Source organism: Archocentrus centrarchus, chromosome 7 (genome assembly GCF_007364275.1).
Source record: "Archocentrus centrarchus isolate MPI-CPG fArcCen1 chromosome 7, fArcCen1, whole genome shotgun sequence".
Lineage (NCBI taxonomy): Eukaryota > Metazoa > Chordata > Actinopteri > Cichliformes > Cichlidae > Archocentrus > Archocentrus centrarchus.
This window is the reverse complement of record NC_044352.1, coordinates 4,727,255-4,748,024: the sequence shown is the minus strand read 5'-3', so window position 1 is coordinate 4,748,024 and position 20,770 is coordinate 4,727,255. Positions and strand designations below refer to the sequence as shown.

The following is a 20,770-nucleotide window of genomic DNA, read 5'->3' as shown; positions in this document are numbered from 1 at the left end:
ACCAACAATTTCTTATTGACTTACTATATTATTATACCATGATTGCTATTATTATCATTAGGGTAATAATATTGATGTTAATCCATTCATTCAATTTTATCATAAACACATTTGCTGTATGACATCAAATCATAATTTTAGAATTTAATGAGCTTTTTTATATAATAAAAAAAATAATAAGTAAATGCAAATATTTTCTTGTTTTTATGAAGGAATAATATGAGGTATATTTTACTGAAATAAAAGGAGAACTAGCTGACATTATTTTATATAAAATAAATATATTATTATAATACAGGACGTATTTAGTTTCTCAGTGTGGTTAAATTTATTATGACAGTCTGCCCGATGAGGCTTTGCTGCATTTGTTTCTTTAGCTGTGGGATGTGTGTGACAAACACGCTCCATAATGTAATTTAAAAATCTAAAACGAACCATGAACCTGAATGAAAACTGAAACAATAAAAACCAAACTTAAATAAGCAGAAGTCCTCTGGAGGCCAATCTAAACATCTGAAAAATTAAATAAAAATTAATTAAAACATGCAAAACTATAATAATCTGATGTCTATGAGTTTTTCCCTCTAAAACACTGATTGTGCTTCCTAAGTGAATTACAGATGGGCCTGAAGTCTTCCTGCTGCCTGTTTAAAATCAATTTTTGGTGGGGAAAAAAGTCAAATCATAAACAGTGTCCTCATACTTTTAGTGTAACGTGTACTTCAGGGCCACCATACTGTCATGATAAGAGTGTAAGCAGCATGCGGGTCCTGAAATATAAAGAAATAAGTGGAGTTGAATAAGCTTCATGTTATTTAAAATCTGAAAAAAATTCAAACTTGATCCCCTAAGAAGCAATTTTAAATATCATTAATCCAAATGTGGTCATAAGTATAGGAGATATCTAGTTTTTCTTTTTTCAGAATTAAAAAAACACATTTAAACTGTTTAAAAATCAAACAAACAAAACACAACCAAATCAAACACCCACACCAGGTGGTTTTCTATAACCAACTTTGAGCATCAGTGTTATAGGATATATTGTTGTTTCAAAAGTAAAAATGCACCAGTTTCACAGAGGAACAGAAACAAGCGTTGGTATCCTGGATGTTTGATCTGTTTTCTGATCATTCAGAAATCTTATTTTGGGTAAACTTTCAAAGGTCACTTGGCTGGTCAGAACAAGTTAAAGGTCTCATTTTTACTTCAATTTTTATTTACATAGTTTGTTTTTTTTTTTAGTGCTAAAGTTACTGTACAAAAGAAATGTGATGACTCTCAGGGGGTGAGATTTTTTATTTTTCTTGGGATGTTCAGTAAATAAAAGAGATGAAAAGAAACTCAAAAATACAAATTTACACTTTGACTTGAATTGCGCTTGTGACGCAAGCGCAAAAAGCAATGACATCATTCCTAAATAATCTCTCGTTAACGGGAAACTCTTTGCTCCAGATGTGTGACTGAAGATGTCTTTGGCTCTTTGTTCGCTCCTCTCCTCAAAGTTTCTCCTCCTTCGTGCCTCACATCAGACAGTTTGCACAACACTGAGCTGAGACAAACACACAGAGACACCACAGAAGAAGAAGAAGTGAAGCAGAAAGAGATAACAAGGGGAGCGCAGACTCTCAGTCATTAGGTGAATCTGGAGCATTACGTCATGTCAGAAGACCCCCCCCCCCCATCCTCCCCTTTCTCCTAATCATCCCCCTCCCTCCTCCTCCGGCGCTTCTGTGCAGCATCCGAGCTCTCTGATTGGGCCCTCATCCAGTGGCCTATAAATCCCATTGGCTGATGACGAGTCAGCTGCCGCGGACCTGACAGAGGACAGGAGAGAGAGAGGGAGGGATCCTTCAGATAAAAGCGGCAGGAGCAGCGGCAGGACTCGGCCCGCCCTCATTTGGATCACCAAAACATCAGCGGACCGGAGAACCGCCCCGCTTCTACCGGACTGATTCTGCCCCGGCTCTGCGAGGCTCTGACCCGGCTCTGCGAGGCTCTGTCCCGGGCTGTGTCTGCGGTTGCGGCTCAGAGCGGCGGAGCAGGAGGAGCAGCAGGCGGAGGAGCAAGGTGAGAACATGGGCGTCTGTCCTTACAGGAGCACGGAGCTCTGCGGGGAGATCAGAGTGAGACGGAGGGCTGAATCATGAATCAAAACCAGGTTTTTACCCCGGGTACTGACCTCAAAGTTTAGCATTTATTTCTTTTTATAAAGAAAAAGAGTCGCTGCAGTGATTAATGAGCTTTGTTTTTTGATTAATCCCAAAATGCAGCTACAGCATGAAGACACTCCGTGATAAAGAAAAAAAAAAAAAAAAAACGCACCAGACTCTGAAGCTAAACTGGTCCATGTGTTTGCTGTACTGTGGGGAAAGTCAGCCTAAATCTTCGGTTATTTTTAAGTGTAACTTTAAGAGTTTTACGTGTAAATTATTAATTGAAATCCACCTTTAAAAAAAATCTGGTATCATTTGGTGTTATTTTAAAGTTTATCCCGGTGTTCATGTTGGCAGCTGAGTGACTCTGAAGTGTGCTACATAATCATTTCATGCACCGCAAAGAAGGAAGTTTGGGGTCCAAAGCAAAAGTCCCATTTAGTCAGGGATCATGGGTACTGTAGTCTTTAGTGCTATTTTGAGCAAACGGACAGAAAGATTAGTTTAGAAGCAATCCTGTCTCTCCCAATCTGAAAGAATGTATATAAAAGATGGAAGTAGCCTTCCTGAGTGTGCCACCCAGAAAGTTATTATTTCATATAAAAAATGCTCCAACGGCACAAACATGGGCGAGAGGTTCGGTTCAGGGATTTGAATTAGCAAAGATGAGGCCTAAAGGACAACCAGCGGCTGCCAATCAGTGCAGCCACACCCCTAAATTTAAGCCCTGACGAGATCCAAACAGGTGAGGTATTAAAAACCGTTCAACCCCCATACAGCTGTTATGAAGGGGAAACTATCTGTGGACACCAAAACTGGACATTTTAACATGAGAGCCTATGGAGATTGGCCTACTGTTTGAGCCTACCTCAAGTGGCTATTAGAGGAACTGCAGTTACTGGCAACTCATGTTTCATTTTTCAGTGCACGAGGCTGATGCGTGGTCTGTGATGACTTCACATATCTTTAGTCTGAAGGAGAAAATGTTATCGACATTATTATTCCAGATGTGGTCATTTGTTCCAGATGTGTTAGATTCACAGGTGATTCTAAATTGCTCATAGGTGTGAATGTGAGTGTGAATGATTGTCTCTGTGTTAGCCCTGCGACAGGCTGGTGACCTGTCCAGGTGTACTGTGCCTCTCGCCCTATGACAACTGGGATGGGCTCCGGACCCCCCACGACCCTGAACAGGATAAGAGGATGGATGGATGGATGGATGGATGGATGGATGGATCCTTCTGCACTCTGACTTTACAAGCAGTTTTGGGCTGACTGACAAAGTTTGAGACTTTGTGTGTACGTTCGTGTTATATTTGTGGTTTTGTTGTGTTTGTTTTTACATGCCTGTCTGGGTCTTTTTGTTTAGTTTAATAGTGCAGTGAAAATCTGATGTTGTGACGGTCCTATGCTCTGAGTTTCTCTGTCAGTCTGCAGTTCTCTTTCAGATTGGTGTTTCAGTGTTGGACCAGCAGCAAGTACTCACAGGCTTTTTGTACAGCTTTTGATCAAATGTCACCATCTTCATTAGTGGATAAACACAGAGCTGAATCTTGATCAAAGTCCACTCGCTTCATGCATGCGTGTGTTAAAATGAAGCTCCCTCGTCTCGTCTTCCTCAGGAGAACTGAACCGCTGGCATCTTGATGTAGATTCAGATAGAAAGGAGGATGACTTGACTTGTTGTTGCGTAATAGATTTTTCTGAATGAAAGTAGGTCAGAGAGTTTCTGCACTTCAGTCGACTTGGTTTCACATCCACAAGGTTTCCACAGCAACACCGACTCAGCTTTATGTAATCACCTCTTACCTTTTCAACTCTCCGTTAACCCTCAGGTCTATTTTCACAGAGCGACTGCAGCAACACACTCGCAGTGATTCAGAGAGGTTAATCTGTCCCTTTGTGGTTGTTTTGTGTCTCTTTGTGGTTGTAGAGCAGATGAATTTAACTCAGGGACACTGAAGGGAAAGAAGAAAATTCCCTGCAGTAGTGCAGAGCAATTAATCAAAATCTGTATTCAGTTATGGCTTCCTGTGATTATGAAAGCTAGATAATCATATTAAAACAATTGCTGTGCTGCATCCCTTTTCACAAAGCTGCTCCCGCTTTGTCTTATGTTGTAAATCAACTGAACCTCCTTCCTGCTTTCTTTGGTTAGTGAAGTCTTTGAACTGAGCGCTTCCCACGCTGCCATCCTGGAGACACTGTGAGCAGGGGGTGGATCTGACTGTGAAGCCAAGGACACTGCACAATTATTGGCTAACAACTTATGACCGACAACATCATCAGCTAATGTGCATACCCTGGATAATCCTCCTTTTTGAGTCTTAGAATGATCAGAATTTGAACTTCATAATTTATTCAGTACAACCTGAAACTGGTGACTGATCCCATGAAGTCAGCCACAAGGTCACAACGCAAAGGAGCTGAGCATCCATCCATCTATCTATCCATCCACTTCTTCCATCCATCCATCCATCCATCCATCCATCCATCCATCCATCCATCCATCATCCATCTGTCCGTCCGTCATCCATCCATCCACTTCTTCCATCCATCCATCCACTTCTTCTGTCTGTCCATCCGTCCATTCATCCATCCATCCATCCATCCATCCATCCACTTCATCCATCCATCCATCCATCCATCCATCCATCCACTTCTTCCGTCCGTCCATCCATCTGTCCATCCATCCATCATCCACTTCTTCCGTCCGTCCATCCATCCGTTCATCCATTCATTCATCCATCTGCTTCTTCTGTCCATCCATCCATCCATCCATCCATCCATCCATCCATCCATCCATTTTCCACCCCTTATCCTCAAACAGGTTGTGGGGACAGCAGTCTAAGCAGAGATTTGCAGTTTTGCTGTTATGCCCTTTAATCTGTTCTAAGATAGGTGATGAATGTTCATTTAATCTCAGTCTATACAGTCTTTTATTTTGAAGGTCAGCTTGGGCAGGTAACAGGAAGTCAGCCATTTTCTTTAGTTTTCAGTCAGCCACATGTAAGGAACTTCATCTATTGCAATCTGCTTTCTGTTTACACCATCGACACCACCGTCTGTAAGTTTCGATTTAATATTCAGAAGTACAATTTATTTAAGTCCTATTTGTGGAGAATGTTTACAGTAAATGTGAGGTTTGATTGCTGTGTGATGCCTATGGGTTCATGTTGGTTTACTTCAAAGCAAACAAGGCAAACCTTCTTTTTTTAATTATGCTAAACTAAAAGTAGCTATTTTATTTCTGTCCTACAGTTTTACTCCATGTTAAACGTGTACGTGGTTCACCAAAATAAAGTGGAGCTAAGGAAGCTACATCCTCACTCACGTATTCATTCGACTGGAGTTAGGCTAACTGCTAAATTGTGTTAGACACACACAAGGAGAGCAGAATAGTAAAAAGATGGTTTGCAGCTGGCTGAACAACATTAAAGCAGCTACATCAACAGATATGGATGAAACACACCCTGAAGGTGCAAGACCTACAGACCTGAAGCCTCCTCAAGATGGAGTGTCAGTTAAAAGCAGTAGAACTGCTGGTTCAAGTTCAAAATGCTCAAGTACATCATCAGTCAGTGCTGCAGCAGCATGCGCTAGGACCAAAGCAGAAGCTGCTCATGCATGCGTTCCATTCACCCAGAGGGAGATCAGCATTAAAGTTGACAAAGCAAGACTAGAAGCCAACCTTGAAGCACTGAATCTTGAAAAAGAAGCTGCAGCTGCCATCGCCCAAGCTGAGGTTTTGGAAGCAGCAGCAGAACTGGAGGCCGAAGAACACCATAGTTGGAAAAGCCTTTCAAATGTGATGCAAAATACACATGAGCGTGTAAGTGACTACATCAAAGACCAAACTATGCAGCTTAACCAATGCACTGAATCTGTCAATATGTCCCAGATATCAGAGTATCCCACTGAGAATGGCCCACAGCCACCAACCAAGTACATTAATAAAGACGAGTATACTGTGAAAGACTGCTGGCCCCCACCATTCCAGCCACAACCAAGTTCAGAAGCACATAATCCATATCGGACCGCTCACTTCTCGACTACACCAGCCCAGCTAGCCAGAGAAGACCCCTTCCAAGTTCAAAATGAGGAACAGTTCCAAGAACCAAAGTGCAATACACTTCGGCCGAATACCAAATTAACTTTTCCACAGTATTCTGACACCTCTCACACAAACCCACCAGAGTCTTCAGTAATGATGAACATGGCAAAGTACATGGCACACAAAGAGCTTGTGAGCACTGGTTTATCACACTTTGATGATCGTCCAGAGTCCTAGAGAGCCTGGAAATCTGCCTTCTCAAACACCATCAAGGATTTGGATCTCACTGCCAGTGAACAGTTGGATTTAATCTCAAAATGGCTCGGCAAGGAGTCTTCAGGATATGTCAAACACCTAAGAGCAGTTCACATTGACAACCCAAACATTGCACTCAAAATGACCTGGGACAGGCTGGATGAATATTACGGTGCTCCAGAAGTCATAGAAAGTGCTCTCTTCAAGAAGTTGGACAACTTTCCTAAAATCACAAACAAAGATAATTGCAAGTTATGAGAGCTCAGGGATCTAGTGATGGAGCTATTCTCAGCAAAGGAGTATGGCTACTTACCTGGCTTGGAATACTTGGACACTGGTTGTGACATCAAACCCATTCTGGAAAAGTTGCCATACAACCTGCAAGAAAAATGGATCACTCAAGGGTCAAAGTATAAAGAGGACTATAAGGTCGGTTACCCCCCCTTCTCCTTTTTCACCTCCTTCATCTGCTACCAAGCCAAAACAAGAAACAATCCTAGCTTTGCCTTTTTTGGAAGCAGCTCTGCGACAGAAAATCCAATCTCGCGTCACATAAATTTCAGAACCCCGGTCTCAGTGCACAAGACCAAAGTCTCTTCAGGACTTACACAAAACGAAGCATCGCTTAAAGATGATGTGGCCAAGCATTGCCCTATCCATAACAAACCTCACCCCTTAAAGAAGTGCCGTGGCTTCAGACTAAAAACCATTGAAGAGCGCAAGGCTTACTTGAAGGATCAAGGAATCTGTTTTAAATGCTACTCATCCACTACTCATGTCGCCCGTGACTGCAAAGTTACACTGAAATGTGATGAATGCAACAGTGACAAGCACATTACAGCTCCTCACCCCGGTCCATTGCAGTGGTTCGCCAAGACTTCAAGTCCCGTGATAGATGACGGCAGGGAGTCTGAAAAGGAGGACACTGTGCCAGGACCAGTCATAAGTCCTCTGTGCACTGAAGTTTGCGGCGACCGCTTCAAGTCAAAGTCCTGTTCAAAGATATGTCTGGTCAAGGTCTACCCAATAGAGCACCCACAACGAGCTATCAAAATGTATGCTATGATTGATGACCAGAGCAACAAATCTCTGGCCAGGTCAGAGTTTTTCAACTTATTTAAAATCAAAGCAGGCTCATATCCCTACACCCTGAAGCAGTGGTGGACAGTAACAAAGTACAAATACTTCGTTACTGTACTTAAGTAGATTTTTCAGGTATCTGTACTTTACTTGAGTATTTATTTTTCTGACACCTTTTTATTTTTTACTCACTACATTTTTACACAAATATCTGTACTTTCTACTTCTTACATTTTCGGTGAGGAAAATAAATGACAGAAAACGCAGAGGACAAAAAAAGTGTCTGCAGTTTGTCACACAGTGTGTCTGATAGCTAAAAGAACAGCTGCTGTATTTTAAGGGACAGCAAAGAATGAGCGGTAACTTCACTCAGATGGAGAAAGATGTAAGAAAGAGGTAGAAACGTCCTCCACGGAGCTACTTTTACTTTCTTACTTTGAGTAGATTTCAGAGCCTGTACTTTTTTACTTTTACTTGAGTACAGAAGTTGAACCAGTACTTCAACTTTTACCAGACTAGTTTTTAACACAAGTATTTGTACTTCTACTTAAGTACAGAATGTCAGTACTTTGGCCACCACTACCCTAAAGACTTGTGCTGGCTTAGCATCAACCTCTGGCAGGAGAGCAAATGGCTACCAGATTGAGGCAGTGAATGATGGAATTAGTTTTCCACTCCCAACACTGATCAAATGTGATGATTACCAGATAATCATGACGAAATACCAACACCAGAGGCTGCTCTTCATTATCCGCATCTAAAGAGCCTTGTCAGTAAAATTCCGCCACTGGACAATGATGCGCAGATTCTTCTCCTGCTCGGTAGGGACATTCTCCGGGTTCACAAGGTGAGACAGCAGATCAGTAGTCCTGGCGATGCTCCTTTTGCACAAAAGCTTGACCTTGGATGGGTGTTGGTGGGTGATGTTTGTTTGGGAAGGGCCTATAAGCCCATTGTCCACAACTTTAAGACGAACATACTAGAAGATGGAAGACCCTCACTGTTCAGACCCTGTGAAAACCACGTCCATCTCAAGCAAACGGTCGACTTCAGTCCAGTCAATGGACTACCTCACAGTTGCCATACCGCTGTGGTGGATAACGACTCACTCGGCCTCACAGTCTTTAAGAGAACAGCAGATGATGATAAGCGTGCCTTCTCCATAGAAGACAAACCGTTTCTGCAAATAATGGACAGTGAGGTTTTCCAGGACGAGTCCAAAAGTTGGGTGGCTCCACTTCCATTCAAGTCCCCTAGGCCGCCTTTGCCCAACAATCGTGAGCAAGCAATGAACCGCCTCTCTTCACTACAGTGCATGTTAGAGAGTAAGCCAAAAATGAAAGACCAGTTCATCGCCTTTATGCAAAAGATATTTGACAACAATCATGCAGAGCCAGCATCCCCACTACCAAAAGGAAAAGAGTGCTGGTACTTGCCGATGTTTGGGGTCTATCATCCCAGGAAACCCGACCAAATCAGGGTTGTCTTCGACTCAAGTGCTGAGTACAATGGCATCTCCCTAAGCAACGTGCTGCTCAGTGGACCAGACTTGAATAACAGTCTTTTGGGAGTTCTCATTCGTTTCAGAAGAGAGCGAGTAGCAGTCATGGCCGACATCGAACAGATGTTTCATTTTTTTGTCATAAGAGAAGATCACCGAGACTACTTACGCTTCCTCTGGTACCGAGATAATGACCCCAGTAAGGACATCATTGAGTACAGGATGAGGGTTCATGTATTTGGCAACAGCCCTTCTCCAGCTGTTGCAACATATTGTCTCAGGAGAGCAGCAATGAAGGGAGAGCAGCAGTACGGGTCAGACACCAGATGCTTCGTAGAGCAGGAGTTCTATGTAGATGACGTCTTGTTTCCACACCAACAGAAGAAGAGGCAATTTCTCTGTTACAGAAAACCCAAGCATCGCTTTCGGAGTCAAACTTAAGACTTCACAAGATTGCATCCAACAGCATTGAAGTCTTAAGAGCCTTTCCAGCTGGAGATCATGCTAAGGACATGAAAGATCTCTACTTGGATGGAGATTCAGTACCCACACAGCGAAGCCTTGGATTAAGTTGGGATGTCAAAAGGGATATATTCATCTTCCAAGTATCCATCAAAGACAAGCCATTCACAAAACGTGGTGTCCTTTCCATCATAAACAGTCTTTTCGATCCTCTCGGCTTTGTTGCTCCTGTGACCATTCAAGGAAAGTTGTTGCTGAGGGAGCTCACGCTGGATGGAACTGACTGGGACAGCCCACTCCCTCAAGACAAATCTGAGGTTTGGGAGACATGGAGAGATTCGCTACAGGAATTGCAACATCTTCACATCCCTCAAGCTTACACTAGTACATCTTGCTCCAATGCCAGTTGGAAGGAGTTATGTGTTTTCTCAGATGCCTCGACCAAAGCAATCGGTGCTGTAGTATACCTGAAGACTACAGATGAAAACGGCCAGATACATGTGGGGTTCGTCTTCGGAAAAGCTAGACTTGCACCTCCAACTGAACCAACCATACCAAGACTGGAACTCTGTGCGGTGGTGCTAACCGTAGAAATGGCCGAACTCATCGTTCAAGAGATCGACATTCAAGTTGATGCTGTTACCTTCTATTGCGACAGTAAAGTGGTGCTGGGCTATATTCATAATCAGTCAAAACGGTTTTATGTGTATGTCCACAACAGGGTTCAGAGAATCCACCAGTCTACAGAACCAAACCAATGGAAGTATGTGCCTACGGAGCATAACCCAGTTTACCATGCTTCTAGGTCAGTCCAAGCCTCAAAGCTTACTAGGACCAGCTGGCTCACCGGTCCAGCATTCTTGTGCAAACCACAGACGACTATTAAACAGCGAGAGACTTTTGAGCTCATCAATCCAGATTCTGATGTAGAAATCCAACCACAAGTAACAAGCTGTGTCACAAGTCAAGAAGTCAACCAACTGGATCCTGAGAGGTTTACAAAATTCTCTTCCTGGCAGTCCCTGCAAAGAGCAGTTGCAACACTCATTCATGTAGTTCATTCCTTCAAGAAGGACAGAAGGACAACAGGATGTAATGGTTGGCACTGGTGTCCAAAACCTTTTACCACTGATGAGTTGTCAAAGGCCACAACAGCAATTATTCTTGCTGTACAGCGAACCTCCTTCTCTGAAGAATCAGATGTTCTCTCTAAGGGAGATGATATTTCCAAAAGAAGCCCACTGGCGAAGCTAAATCTGACTGTAGATTCTGAAGGCCTGCTAAGGATTGGAGGCAGGCTTAAGCTTGCTGATTTAAGCGACAGAGAAAAGCATCCAGTCATTCTTTTACGGAAACACCATGTGTCCACATTGCTCATCAGACACCATCATGAGCAGGTTGAGCATCAAGGTCGGACATTCACTGAAGGTGCCATTCGAGCTGCTGGCATATGGCTAGTTGGTGGCAAGCGCTGCATAAGTGCTGTTCTTCATGCATGTGTCAGCTGTCTGCCGGCTGGGGAGTGAGGGGAAAGAGAAAAATGGAGCATAGGGAGACAGAACAGAGCACATAAGTGCATTTATTTTAAAATAGTTTAAAATATCCAAAAATAAACTAAAGCTTTCAAAAGAATGAGAAGAAACCATAACTACCCCATGTCCAAAGGTTCTAAGTGTTGCACTGAAGAGAATTAAGGTCAGGTTAAACTTCTGTTTAAAACCACTTTTTACCACAAGATGGTGCAGCACATCAGTATGACATTTATTATCCAGGCAAGTCATTAAGAACCCATCGTTAAGGGCCTTTTCTGCCTGCCTTTGTCACAAACAGCAGCTCAAGCCAAAAGTGACATAAATGACTTTGTGCATATCTGGCATGGCCAGGCTAAAAACATGAGCGTATCATCGTGTCGGTCTTCATCGCTATTTCAATGAAACATCAGTACAGGAGCTCAGAGAAAGATCCTGCAACAGCTTGAAAAGATGAAACTTTCCAAAGAAAACTCAAGTGGTGACACATATTGTTCAGGCAATGAGTCTGGCACGCCTGTAGTGATAAGACAGTGATGAAGTCACTGTTCGCCCTCGACATGACCTGAGGTGCGACCATAAATAGGCCGTTATTCACAAAGGCGGCACAGGAAAAGATAAAGCCTCTTAAAGAAACGTGAAAACTTGCCAGCACACTCACTGGTAAACACCTCCGCCTGGTAGTAAAAGCTTTAGTTAAATTCTGTGGAGAGTAATTACAGAAACTCCCTTTTAAAATAAACCAAAGAACATTTCAGTTAAATAAAAAGACTCGACTTTAGAAAAAAACAAAACTGAAGTAATATTGTGTACTTACAAACCAAACTAAAGGCTAATTTAGTTTTAGACAGTTTCAGTTCATTTTTGTGCTGTGATACATGTTCTGAATTTCTAAAATCTTACCCCTGACAAAAATATTATTACCGTATTTTTCGGACTATACGTCGCTCCGGAGTATAGGTCGCACCAGCCAAAAAATGCATAATAAAGAAGAAAAAAACATATATAGGTCGCACTGGACTATAAGTCGCACTTTTTTTGGGGGGGGGGGGTGATAGAATCCGAGACTCAGAGCAGAAATTCCATCTTGAACGGCAATTTAAAATAATAATGGATTAAAGAACAGGACGAACACGGTTACGCCTACGTTATGCTAACGTAACACATTCAGCTACATGAGTTACGTTATGCTAACGTAACACATTCAGCTACATGACGCACAACGAACACGTGTTCGGTATGTTAACGTAACATTAAGTTATTCAGATAACCCTAGCATAAAGAACATACTAACAAGTTAACCAAACCATCAATCCATTGAATTCTTCATCCTCGGTGTCACTTCTAAACAATTCCGTACACTCCGTAGACGAAGCGCCACTTCCTCTTCTGTGTCGCGTTAGTCAGACTCGTCGTCAGCTGCAGTTCCAATTATTCCAGCCTTTCTGAATCCCAACAGGATGGTTTGTCACTGAAGCCCATGTTTTCTTGATCCATCCAATGACTTCCAGGAAAGTTGGGTGGCGCATTCTCCCAGTTGCCGTTAAGCTGTGCTCTCCATCCATCATCCACTGCGCCCACAGGTTACGCAAGACTGTCTTAAAGCTGCAGTTCATGGAGATGTCATGTGGCTGGAGTATTTTGGTTCATGTGTTATAAATGTCACATATACGTCGCTCCGGAGTATAGGTCGCACCCCCAGCCAAACTATGAAAAAAAGTGCGACTTATACTCCGGAAAATACGGTATAAAAAACAACAAACTAAATATTTTTTTTAAAAAAATCTAAATTGAAATGAGGAAACTCACTCTGGAAACTAGCCAGACATGTGTTTATTATTTGATTTAAATGTCTTAGTTACATCTGGGCTTATTGTGCTTTTTCCTCGCGAGCTGGATGCAGGTATGTTTTCGGTCACGTTGGTCTGTCTGTCTGTTAGTGGGATAACTCGGAAAATTATGAGCGGATTTTGATGAAAATTTCTGGAGTTGTTGGGGGTAGTACAAGCAGCAATTGATTAAATGTTGGTGATGTTCCAAATCACCAAACTATAGCTGAACCTGATGGAGTATGACAACACTGGTAGTCATACAACCACAAACATAAATATATTTCACTGGAATTTAATGTGAAAGACCAACACAAAGTGGTATACAATTGTGAAGTCGAAAGAAAATTATACATGATCCAAAACATTTTTTACAAATAAAAAACTGAAAAGTGCATTCTGCAAAAGTATTCAGCCCCCTTTTCTCTGAGTGCAACCAATTGCATTCAGAAGTTGCCTGATGACTGCTAATGACTAAAAAGAGTCCACCTGTGTGTAATCTAATCTCAGTACAAATACAGCTGCTCCGTGATGGCCTCAGAGGTTGGTTAAGAGAATATTGGGGAGCAAACAGCATCATGAAGTCCAAAGAACACAGCAGACAGGTCAGGAATAAGGTTGTGGAGAAGTTTAAAGCAGGCTTAGGCTATAAAAAGATTTCCCAAGCTTTGAACATCTCATGGAGCACTGTTCAATCCATTATCTGGAAATGGAAAGAGTATGGCACAGCTGTAAACCTGCCAAGACAAGGCTGTCCACCTAAACTTACAGGCCCAACAAGGAGAGCACTGATCAGAGATGCAGCCAAGAGGCTCACGGTGACTCTGGACGAAATGCAGAGATCCACAGCTCAGGTGGGGGAATCTGTCCACAGGACAACTATTAGTCGTGCACTGCACAAATGTGGTCTTTATGGAAGAGTGGCAAGAAGAAAGCCATTGTTAAAAGAAAACCATAAAAAAGTCTCGTTTGCAGTTTGCCAGAAGCCATGTTGGGGACACAGCAAACATGTGGAACAAGGTGCTTTGGTCAGATGAGACCAAAATTGAACTTTTTGGCTAAAATGCAAAACGCTATGTGTGGCGGAGAATTAACATTGCACATCACTCTGAACACACCATCCCCACTGTCAAATATGGTGGTGGCAGCATCATGCTCTGGGGCTGCTTCTCTTCAGCAGGGACAGGGAAGTTGGTCAGAGTTGATGGGAAGACTAGAAGAGGCACTCTACTGAGTGCCCTTCTAGTTTCTTGGATTAACTCACCTGCGCAGCAGCACATGGTTTCATTTCCTCAGCTTTCTTTGCTTTGCTTCAGTGTGAGTGCTGATTGGTTCCCCTGATGCTGCTCAGCTGTTTGAAAAAGGTTGATTCCACCTGAATTTACCTTCAGCTGAACTCGTGTTTTCTTTGATTTTAAAGGCACGTTGTGAGTTTTTCATCAGGATTCTCATCAGCAGCAAATCCCCGCAGTCACATGATCACCTCAGACAAACACAGCCGGCTCAGTTTGTCTTACTGTAAAAACTGTAGGATTTTATTTAAGGAACCGCCATGTGTTACTGTATGTTCTCATTGTGACTGCGGACAGTTAATAAGCTGCTTTGTCCTACATTCATGTCCCCACCCACCTCAGTGTGTGTATATGTGTGTGTGTGTGTGTGTGTGCGTGCCTGCACGCTGTCTTTGTGAGAACTAATGTGGGTTTAGACCAAGTGAGGACACTTTTCACATTTCCGCTCTTCAGGCTGCTTTCCAGCTTTGCTCTTGGCATTCTGTTCATACTCAAACACTACAAAAAGGCTGTTGTGTGTCCTCGTATAATAGACTTATGTAACCTAAGGTTTTTATTGCCAACTGGTAATTATGTGACAGTGCATCTCAGGCCATGTTACAAAATAGCACAAAAACAATGTAACGGGTTTTGTAACAAATTACTTTGTCTAAGGAGTAATTAAGAAAAGTAATACACGTGTAACGCACATACCTTTTTTTGGAGCAAGGACCCCAACACTGGTTGGGACATTTGTAAAAAGTGAGGACATGATTACAAAGTGAGGATATTTTCACAAAGTAAGGGCCTGTTTAAAAAATGATAACATTTATGAAAAGTGGAAACATTATTTAAAAAGCTAGGACATTTGTTGAAACATTAGTACAAGGGTCGAGGTCTGCAAAGTGAAAACTGTGGGTGTTTCCTGTCTTTAATTAAAATGCTATATGTGTGGTCAGACCTCTCTTTAGTTAAAACCAGGTGGAGAATCCTGGGATGGCATTATGTTCATGAAGGTCCTTACAAAGACAGACGTACAAACGTGTATATGTGTGTGCGTGTTTGTAAGAGTTAATTAGCCAGGATCTCCTCTCTCCTCCAATCACAGCCTGTGCAGAAGGACAGTAAATGAGGTGCTCACAGTTCCTTAAATAATTAATATCACCTCATCAATATTCCATCTGCTCAGCAGCAGGAAGTGGGGGGAGGGGGGGGGTGTTCAGATGTTGGAGCAGAGAGATGAACCTCCTCCAGTCTGTTGTTAACAAGAAGAAGGAGGTTCAGACATTTGAGCGATCTGTCAAACAGACGCTGACATGCTCTCACCGTGCTGCGTTCAGGTTTGATGTGTTCAACACAAATCCGTCAACAAAGCTTCAAACTTAACGAGCAATGTTTCATAATATGCTAACGAAGTAGCGGCAAACGTGCCCCACCCCCATGTACTCTTGTTTTTGATTGTATGGATTTTGTCCCAGCAGCTCTGCTGTCTGACTCGCTGCACATTACATCCTCACAAAAAGCTTATTAAAAGGCAGAAAGCCGCAGACAATCATTACCTGTTAACGCTGATGTGCACCGACTCTTCTGGCTCATTTTTACTGAACTGAGTATGTTGTTTTGAACCAGCAGCAGACTGAACACGACTGAATTCCAAAGTCAACATTTAGTTTTGCTTTTATGAGTTTTACTATAGCCCTGCAACAGGCTGGCGACCTGTTCAGGGTGTACCCTGCCTCTCGCCCTATGACAGCTGGGATAGGCTCCAGCCCCCCCGCGACCCTTAACAGGATGTGCGGAAGCGAATGGATGGATGGATGGATGGAGTTTTACTATAATGAGAAACTGAAATTTAATATAAAAGTGAACTAACCACAGAGGCTACCCCGCTGTTATTACAGCTGATCTAGAGGAGCCCATTGTACATTAACTGGCTGAAATTCAGCCCATGCCACACAGAGGTGCTAAAATAACTGTTTACACCAGCTTCTAGACCTTTTTAATGTTATTTATTGCAAATACAGTATGCGTATCAATAATAAACTGAAATAAAATGACATGATGGCATAATAACTAAAATGGAAGCACAGAAGTAAAACTGGACATTTTTGGTCCGCAGCTCCGTAGGACCCAAAGCTCTCTGATGCAGTGAGATAACCATAGCCCCTTTTAGTATTTCCCAGGATGCTTTGGGTGACTGTCTGTGTTCATTCATCTCTCTGCTGATTTATTTTTTTAAATGATGTGCATGCCGCCTCAGGGGAGGACTGCAGGTACAGGATTATTTGTCTCCAACCTACCCGCTGTGCTTCATATCAGTCTGCCACACAAACACACCCACTGGCTGAACTACTGCGTTAAAGCCTCGTGTTCACCATCTTTTTTCCCCATTTTTTGTTTGTTTGTTTTTAACTAGACGTGACCACAGTTAGAGGGGAGGGGAGATCGAGGGAGTCAGCTAGGTCACTGTCAGAGTGAATCGAGTTCAGCTTGCAAAAAACAAGCATTAAAAGAAACAAGCTTTTCTACACAGATGAGTGCATTCCAGTGCAACTGAACCATGGGAGGTATATATAGTAAATGGACGTAGCCTCCAGGTTTGAAAGCTGAAGCCTTCACTGAAGTACCATTATGTTGCATTCTTCTAATGGCCGGAAGTTGATTTTCATTTAGTAAATTATGGTCCCTATCAGAGTGGGAAACAGGAGCGGGATATCTACATCCCTACCCTCACCTATGGTCATGAGCTTTGGGTAGTTACCAAAAGAATGAGATCACTGATACAAGGGGTGAAAATGAGCTTCCTCCAAAGGGTGGCTGGCCTCTCCCTTAGGGATAGGGTGAGGAGTGCGGCCATTCGGAAGGGGCTTAAAGTAGAGTCACTGCTCCTCCACATCTAAAGGAGCCAGTTGAGGTGGTTCGGGCATCTGACTAGGATGCCTCCTGGGCGCCTCTTGGGTGAGGTGTTCCAGGCATGTCCCAATGGGAGGAGGGCAGACCCAGGACACGCTGGAGAGATTATATCTCTCGGCCTGCCTGGGAATGCCTCAGGGTCCCCCCAGATGAGCTGGCGGAGGTGGCTGGGGAGAGGGAGGTCTGGGCTTCTCTGCTAATCCTGCTTCCCTCACGACCTGGCTCCGGATAAACGGAAGGGGATGGATGGATGAGAGTGGGAGGATAAAGCAGAGTATGTTTTAGGGTGAGTCTACCTTGTGATTTACAGGATGACATTGTTTGAGGGTGCAGCATATCTTTCTTTTCTCAATCAGAGCCCTCACTGGTCATGCTTCGTTTTAAAAAAAAACAAAGATCACAACAGCAAAAACTCTGAAAGGTAAAAAAAACAACAACAACAAAAAAAACGGTACGCCACGAATCTGTCTGTGATGCCACAGTGGCTGCATCCATTTTTTGATATACAGTCTAGAAACCAAAGCACCGACTACACTCTTAATTATACACAACTTTAAACCTTAATACAATTTCTCTTTAACCTTTTATTCTTTCACAAAGAATCTGCACACAAATAAAAATTAAGAACATTAATAAATACTAGGAACGTTTATAGATGACAAATACAAATATTACTCCAGATACTCTTCAAACTAACAACAATAAACAAATGAAGTGCACGTGATTGAATTTGTTGTGGATTTGGGACACAGTGAGAAGCAACTGGACCAATCAGGGGGCAGCACAGAGGTCAATCCCTCCCCTTTGTCCTGCCATGTCACTTCCTGGCTGGTTGCCATGGCACCAGAGGCAAGATGTCCCCATTTCCACAACAACAACAGTATCAGCAGCAGCACGGCTGTCTGGTCACATTAACGGAGAGGCTGAGTGTGTGCGTGTGTGTTCTTGTATAACCCGTGTTGTGGGGGCTCGACTTCTGTACATTAAGGACATTTTCATTTGAAGACCTGAATTAGGTTTAATTTAAGATTAGACTAGATTAGATATATCAATGTTTATTTTATCCCCTTCTGTTCATCTCAGCGGGAAAATGCAAAGTCAGAGCAGCTGCTTTGCATAAAAACACAAAAAAAAATAGTATTTTGTGTGCAATCAAATACAGCATAAAAGAAAAATATAATGAAATAAAAGAAAAATGAAGACTAAAGCTGGAAACTGTACAATAAAACTAAAGATTAGGGCAAAGAGAACTTTAAAGTTAGAGTCCCAGTGAATGAACGTGGCCTCAGAAGTGATGGAAACAGGACCGGGTGTGTATTGCGGGATTGGTTGCTGGCTGGCCGGCTGCAGACAGACTTTGATTTGATCCTGTGTGTCACCAGGCCGCCGCCTCCTCCTCTCCCTCTGTGTTGTCAGATTAATTGCTGCTGCGTGTTGATGGATGCTGTAACATGAGTTTGACACAGTTTCTGCTAATGAGATATTTACGTATGTTTATGAATGTGTGTCATAGACTAAACAAAAGATTGGCTTAGCTAGCATGAGGTTACTCACTGGTTTGTGAATTAGACTTTTTTAGCATCAGTTTTAGCTTAATGGCCATCCTGATGTTGGTTTTGTTTGTTTTTTGCTTTTATTCTTTATTTTCCCTTTTTTGGACCTGGAAGTGACCATATTTATATGAGAGGGATAAGAGCTAAGTTATCATCTATCGCTAGCAAGTTTGGTTAGCAAGCTGCATGCATAAACTGTACAGGTACATGCAGACACAGACTCATAAAACAGCAGAACTCAGCTAAACTGCAGCACAAATGTTGTGGACTACCAAGCCTCAAGTTTGCATGTCACCATCTCTTTCTTTAACCTTCTGAGGTCTAAGCCAAGCCCCAAACCCGATCCCAACAATTTGGAGTCAAGCAAAAAGTACTGAGAATTTTTACCAAGAGCAAAGATGCATATTCTGATGATGATTTAGCTCTCCGAGGGTTAAACCAAACTCAGACTTATTGGTGTGGTTCAGGAGGTGGACCAGGTTGTCTACCAATCATGTCAGCAATTTGATCACCAGCTCTTCCAGTCTGCATGTCTGGTCATTTTCACACCTATCCACAGGATACGCTCTGGAAGAGCACACGTAGGCTGCCATGACAGACTGCTACTTCCGCTGTATGGTTTTATACTTCCGGTTACCCAAAGTCGGAGCCAATGACAAAATTCAGTTACTTTGTGCTGTAACAAGTGGCTTTATTAGTTGGAACATGAGCTCGGGTTCAACTTGTGCTGCTGTCGGTTGTCACTACATCAGTCTGTACATTTTTTCAAATTATTTTATTCTGTAAATTTGTTCTTTTTCCCCAAAATTATACTATCCAGTTGCACATCCTATTACCGTATTTTTTCCCCAATGACTACAGACCAGTTGCCCTAACCTCACACATCATGAAGGTCCTGGAGAGATTGATTATAGCTCATCTTAGACCTCAGGTGAGCACCTCCCTGGACCCACTACAATTTGCCTACCGCCCTGAAGTTGGAGTTGATGATGCCATCGTCTACCTGATGCAGCGAGCGTACTCCCACTTGGATAAATCAGGAAACGCTGTACGGATCATGTTTTTTGATTTTTCAAGTGCTTTTAACACCATTCAGCCTTACCTGCTGAGGCAGAAGCTCAAAACCATGCAGGTTGATGCCTCAATGACCTCCTGGATTATTGATTACCTGACGAATGGACCGCAGTTTGTGTGGCTGAAGGGATGTGAGTCTGATAGGGTGGTCAGCAGTAGAGGAGCACCACAGGGAACTATACTCTCACCTTTCCTCTTCACCTTGTACACCTCGGATTTTCAGTACAACGCAGAGTTTTGTCATCTACAGAAATTTTCTGATGACTCTGCGATTGTGGGATGTATCAGTGGTGGACAGGAGACTGAATACAGAGAACTGGTAGAGCGCGTTGTAGAGTGGTGTGGAAACAACCATCTCCTTCTGAATGTTAGTAAGACGAAGGAGATGGTAGTGGACTTTAGGAAGACGACTACTGCATCAAATACTGTATCCATCATGGGAGAAGAGGTGGAGGTGGTGGAGAGTTACAGATACTTGGGAGTTCACTTGGACAACAGACTGGACTGGAGGTGTCACATGGAAGCTGTATACAGGAAGGGACAGAGTAGACAGATTTGTTATTATCTATCATCCACCTGGTCCTTACTCAGAGTTTCTGTCTGATTTCTCAGACTTTTTATCTGATTTAGTGCTCAGTTCAGATAAAATTATTATAGTGGGTGATTTTAACATCCATGTAGATGCTGAAAATGACAGCCTGAACACTGCATTTAATCTATTGTTAGATTCAATTGGCTTCTCTCAAAATGTAAAGGAGCCCACCCACCACTTTAATCATACTCTGGATCTTGTCCTGATATATGGCATAGAAACTGAAGACTTAACAGTGTTCCCTGAAATCCCCCTCCTGTCTGATCATTTCTTAGTAACATTTACATTTACTTTAATGAATTACACAGCAGTAGGGAACAAGTTTTATTACAGTAGAAGTCTTTCTGAAAGTGCTGTAACTAAGTTTAAGGATCTAATTCCTTCATTATTATGCTCTTCAGTGCCATGTGCCAACACAGTGCAGAGCAGCTACCTAAACTCTGCTCCCAGTGAGGTCGACTATCTCGTCAATAGTTTTACATCCTCACTGCGTACGACTTTGGA

At 42.6% G+C, this 20,770-nt stretch overlaps 1 protein-coding gene across 2 annotated transcripts in view; it reads left to right on the top strand.

Moving 5' to 3' along the window:
• The first annotated feature begins 1,882 nt into the window (after positions 1–1,882).
• LOC115782782 (leucine-rich repeat neuronal protein 1) overlaps positions 1,883–20,770 on the top strand; it is a 34,528-nt gene continuing 15,640 nt past the window's right edge. For both annotated transcript variants that reach the window (XM_030733200.1, XM_030733199.1), the window contains exon 1: positions 1,883–2,067. The gene's annotated coding sequence lies outside the window, so the exon portion shown is untranslated. The remainder of the gene's footprint in view (positions 2,068–20,770) is intronic.